Raw genomic sequence first — 6,059 nt, 5'->3', positions numbered from 1 at the left:
ATAAACACAACTAAACTAAATAACACTACACTAGCAATTTTCCGCTGGCTCCGCCCGCAATGTACAAAGTATGATGATGTTCGATGCTATCCTCACGGATGTATTTGCAAAGTTTCGAGTTAATGAAATAAAGCCCGTGTTCTGCTGTGGTAATAGAATGTAATATTATCTCAACAAAACACTTGAAGATATATCACACAAAGAAACTGAATTAAACGTTCCTTGGAACAACACTACGCGCCGAACTGTTAAAAAGTCTTTCAAAGATCTTTGTCACGGAGACAAATGTACTCATAACTTTTCTCAAAATCTACCAATTTAAGTAGTTATTACCTCAAAAGAAAGCGCTTGATCCACTGAGTGTTTTTAGATAAAAACAAACTGGATACCTCAATTAGAATGAAAGATATGATTGCTTCAATGAGAAAAAATGTCGAAGAAATGAGACGTCAAATTGAATGTGCACTCATAACTTTCCTCAGAATCAACCAATTTGAATAGTAAAGAGCTGAAGTGAATGAGCTTGATCCATTAAGTATTCTTAGGCCGGAACGAATCCCGTACCTCAATTAGAACCTATGATTGCTTCAAAGAGACAAAAAATTGAAAAATCAAATAATTTGAAGAAGGGGGAAGTTAAGCGATTTATGACAAATATGTGCAGGAATACCTTTCAGTTTAAAAAAATGAAGGACATTGACCGGATAGAATGGCCGGACTGACTGACTTTAGTTTTCATAAAAAAATTATATAGACTAGGCTATACTAAGCTTAACTAAACTAAACTAAACTGACCTGTTGTTGTTGTTGATTACTCTGCCCGAAGGCTGGTTGGAACCTCAACAGTTCTGCAGTCAGCTGTCATAGATGGCCTAGGCATCAATGAAGGGGCTCACTGGAAAAATGAGGAGTGAGGTAGTTTCCTGTTGCTTTCCTCACTGGGCCAGAAGTTGCTATTACACATTAGTCTACAAAGCCCAGTGAAATGCACACACCAACCGGCCCTATGAGTAACATTTTCACACCATTCACATTAGAAACTGGCTACGTAAGGAATGGCACTACTAGCACCTCATACCTCATTTCTTTTTCTTTTTATAACTGCCAGGCTCTTCAATGTGCTGAAACCAACTTTGAGTAAATAAATGTATAATTAAAGAGAAAACATATGGTGACAGTATTATACTTGAAAAATAAACACATTAAAATAGAATGACCTTTCGTTCTTGAAGGAACATCATCAGATTCTATCAAATCACACTCAGAGATTTAGATGTGTATTTATATTATGTTTATTTATATTTTATTTACATTATGTTTATCTCTAAATACTCATAACTCAGTCACTTTCATATTGATAAAGCCAAGGATAAGACTGAGACAGGTCAACGTAAGTAACAAAGTTGTTCTAGCCCATACAAGGAAGCATAGTGCACTGTAAATGTTATGTCTCGCCAGCAAGGCATTAACTAATCTAGACTAAACTAATATAAAGTAAATGTAACTAAACTAAACTAGACTGCAGTAAATAAACTAAACCAAAAAGGACTACATTAGTCTGGACTAACCTTAACCTGAACTCAAATAAACACAGATAAACTGAACTAAATTAAACTGAACTTAACTAAACTGAACTGAATCTGACTATCTGAGCTAGACTATGCGAGGCCAGACTAAATATAATTAAACTAAAGTGACCTGACAGACGAAACCAAACTAAACTGAACCAAATTTAGCTTAATTGTACGTCACGTAACGCTGCGAGAATAACCTAAATGAAGTAAACTAAACTGAACTATACTGAAATACAAGTAAATAAACTAAACGTAACTTGGGTTAAAATAAGCTAAATAAAACAGGCACAGACGAAACTAAACTGAACCTAAATTAAAGTAGACAGACCTAGACTAAATTAAACTAAACATACCAAAACTTAAAGTTAGACAGAACTAAAGTAAAATATTGTAAACCCTATATAAGCTGCAAAACTACATTTTCATTAGTCCATATAGATCAGGAAGGCAATGGGCCATCGAAATGAAAAGAACAAAGTAGAACGTATGATCTCTCGAAGAATGCCGAAAAGAGGGAACTGAAAGAATAGCTCTCAAATGCCCTACTACCGCCAAGAAACTAAATGTGATGGCCTATAAAGTCCTAAACCTCTAAAACTTATCAGTAATAACATTGAACTAACCGACTATTGTTGTTAGTTGAGGTGTAAACACACACACTCTCTCTACATCTCTCTCTCTCTTTTGCTATTACTCATATTCACCAGTTCGTAATACTGTCGTAATTATAAAAATAACCCATCACCGAAGTGTTCACAACAGCTAGTATAAGTCTTAAAGGATGTAGATAATTATTGTTACTTGGGTGGTAAAATAACTAACGATGGTAGAAGCAAGGAGGATATAAAATGCAGACTAACACAAGCAAGGAATGCTTTCCTTAGGAATTAGAAAGATGTTTTTGAAGACTCATCTGGAGCGAGGCATTGTATGGAGGTGAAACATGCACGATAACTAGCTCAAAAAGAAAGAGAATAGAAGCTTTTGAAATGTGGTGCTACAGAAGAATGCTGAAGGTTAGATGGGTAGATAGAATCACCAGTGCAGAGATACTGAATCGAATTGGTGAGAGGAGATCGATTTGGTTAAATTTGATGAGAAGAAGAGATAGAATGATAGGGCACATCTTAAGACATCCAGGACATGTCCAGTTGGTTTTGAGGGAAGTATAGGTGATAAGAACGGTAGGGGCAGACCAAGGTACGAATATGACAAGCAGATTAGCGCAGATGTAGGTTGTAGTAGTTATGTAGAAATGAAAAGTTTAGCACAGGATAGGGTGTTATGGAGGAGAGCTGCAGCAAACCACTCTATGAACTATTGACTCAAACAACAACAGTATAACATATGGCAGGAAACAGACACATAGAAAATACGAGTGTTATTCCTGTTACATAGAAACATTAACATCGAACTCGATAGCTGCAGTCGCTTAAGTGCGGCCAGTATCCAGTATTCGGGAGATAGTAGGTTCGAACCCCACTGTCGGCAGCCTTGAAGACGGTTTTCAGTGGTTTCCCATTTTCACACCAGGCAAATGCTGGGGCTGTACCTTAATTAAGGCCAGGGCCACTTCCTTCCCAGTCCTAGCCCTTTCCTGTCCCATCGTCGCCATAAGACCTATCTGTGTCGGTGAGACGTAAAGCCAATAGCAAAAAAAAAAAGAAACATCAACGGAAAAACGAAAGAAAATATTAACGGTAAAGTCAATGCTCACGCTGAAGTAAAATAAGATAAAGAGGAGAAAGAGACAACGAAGGAAGATGATTTCAAAACAAACACCAAGAACAGCACATCTAGGGTCTCTGTGCTTGCAGCTCCGAGCCTGTACGTTGACATACTATGATGTTGCAAATAAAGATTTAAGACAATACCTGACATGCATGAACTAACCCTCAAGTCAGGCTAGACAGACAGGAAGAGGCTCTGTCGAGGGCATGTCACCCCTCTTCTCCCCGATCATCCCTTTTTCCTTTCCTCCTTTTCATTCTTTCTTCCTTCCTTCCTTTTCCTTCTCATCCTCCTACAAAACTTTTTACTCTATTTTGTTGCCTGTTATCAGTATTCGAACGAGTCCTTTTTTTAATATCTGTCAAACGCACACGAAATTTAAACAGCATGGCTTTCAAGAGAGAAGCATTGTAGAGCCTTCAAACCCGTCCTGGGAGTGTGGCCATGTCACAATGGTGTTCTGATGTCTCTCCCCCCTTACTCCGCCCGCCGCTATGCGTCTACTCCTTAAAAATATACAACACCCACACCCTTCCCTCTCACTCTGATTATGGACCGATTTTTTCTCTTCTTTTCTTACTTGTGAAAGACGACGGCCTCTCGAAAATGAAAGCAGATATCGGTAATGGAATTCTCTGTACGACAGACAGACGGAGTGTTGTGTTGTCGCGGGTTTTAATGTCTTAAACAGCCCCAACTCGTGCCAACTTCTCTTCAGCTCTCAGTGTGTTGACGAATAATAGTCTTGTTAAAGCATCCCATCATCTCAGTTTATCTGGGCCACTGAGTGAGCACAACTCTTCCAGCCAAGTGTAGAGATCGTTCGTTTCTCATTCATTGGAAACATTTCAGGGTAACATCCCAATGTGGGAGACTCAAGAAACCTATACTTATGGTACAGCATGAGTGAAAACAAGCTCATGAAGGAGTGTAACGAACAATCTTACCCGTTCTGACACCCACCTCACTAGATAGGATAGTGCGATCTGAAAGTACCCTAAGGTATATTAATGAAAATCAAAATTGTAGTTTTACATAAATGTTGACATCATAAGTATAGCCACGGGGCCTCCAGTTTTACATGGAATCCAAACCATATGACATAAATTTTCATTTTTTATATCCACATGTATTGTCTGGGATTATAACCACGGTCGTCTTGGTGATAAGCCGGTGACAAGGTCACCAAACATGGACGACCACCATCTCATGCTTAATGCATGCAGCTGGTTTTCTAAGGTCATGTATTTATGGACTGTATCTGTAAAGCAATGCACTAAATAAATAAATAAATAAATAAATAAATAAATAAATAAATAAATAAATAAATAAATAAATCAGTACGTTGTTAATAATAATATTAAAGGCATTCAAGCTAACAGAATCCCGAAAAAATAATTAAAGTGTAATTAATTACACATTGATTAGTGATGATTGGAATCACGAATGAAGAGATACTGAATCGAATTGGTGAGAGGAGATCGATTTGGTTAAATTTGATGAGAAGAAGAGACAGAATGATAGGGCACATCTTAAGACTCCCAGGACTTGTTCAGTTGATTTTTGAGGGAAGTATAGGTGGTAAGAACGGTAGGGGTAGACCAAGGTACGAATATGACAAGCAGATTAGAGCAGATGTCGGTTGTTGTAGTTATGTAGAAATGAAAAGTTTAGCACAGGATAGGGTGTTATGGAGAGCTGCAGCCAACCAGTCTATGAACTACTGACTCAAACAACAACAGTATAACATATGACAGGAAACTGGCGCATATAAATGACGAGTGTTATTCCAGTTACATAGAAACATCAACGGAAAAACGAATGAAAATCTTAACGGTAAAGTCAACGCTCACGCTGAAGTAAAATAAGATAAAGAGGCTATAAGGCTGTCTTATAGCCTTTCCGTAAAAATGTAAGATGCTTCAATAATTGACTCCAGCATTCTGTAAATTGTGTGTAAATTTCTATGTGATGCTGTCATGTTTTAATGCAACGTTCACCCCACTGTAAATTGTAGTACTCGTATTAAGGCCTATGAATTATTTCAGGTATGTGTGAATTTCTATATGAACATGCTGTATTTACAATGCGAAGATAATAGTAATTGGACCTCTCAATTTACTATGAGTCATAGTGTAAAATTTTGAAATACTTAAGGTACATGTGAATTTGTATATGATGATGCTGGATGTAGAATGTTAAACTAGTAGTATTTCTTGAAATTTTTTCTTTCCATGGATTTGCTTGTTGTACTCTTGTTGTCGTTGTTGTTGTTGTTGTTGTATAATGATGTTTTACTTTATTATCACACTATTGTAAGTGATCATAGCCACCGGGATATTTCCCAATTGCGATGTATTTTTAATAATAATAATAATAATAATAATAATAATAATAATAATAATAATAATAATAATGCTATTTGCTTTACATCTCACTAACTACTTTTACGGTTTTAGGAGACGCCGAGGTGCCGGAATTTAGTCCCGCAGGAGTTCTTTTACGTGCCAGTAAATCTATAGACACGAGACTGATGTATTTGAGCATCTTCAGATACCACCGGACTGACTCAGGATCGAACCTGCCAAGTTGGGGTTAGAAGGCCATCGCCTCAACTGTCTGAGCCACTCAACCCGGCTGATTATTATTATTATTATTATTATTATTATTATTATTATTATTATTATTATTATTATTATTATTATTATTACCTCCGTAGCATGACGGTTATCACTATTAGCTTCCGTCCTCGGA

This window comes from Anabrus simplex, chromosome 1 (assembly GCF_040414725.1).
Source record: "Anabrus simplex isolate iqAnaSimp1 chromosome 1, ASM4041472v1, whole genome shotgun sequence".
Taxonomy (NCBI): Eukaryota; Metazoa; Arthropoda; class Insecta; order Orthoptera; family Tettigoniidae; genus Anabrus; species Anabrus simplex.
Note: the sequence above shows the minus strand (reverse complement) of the source record.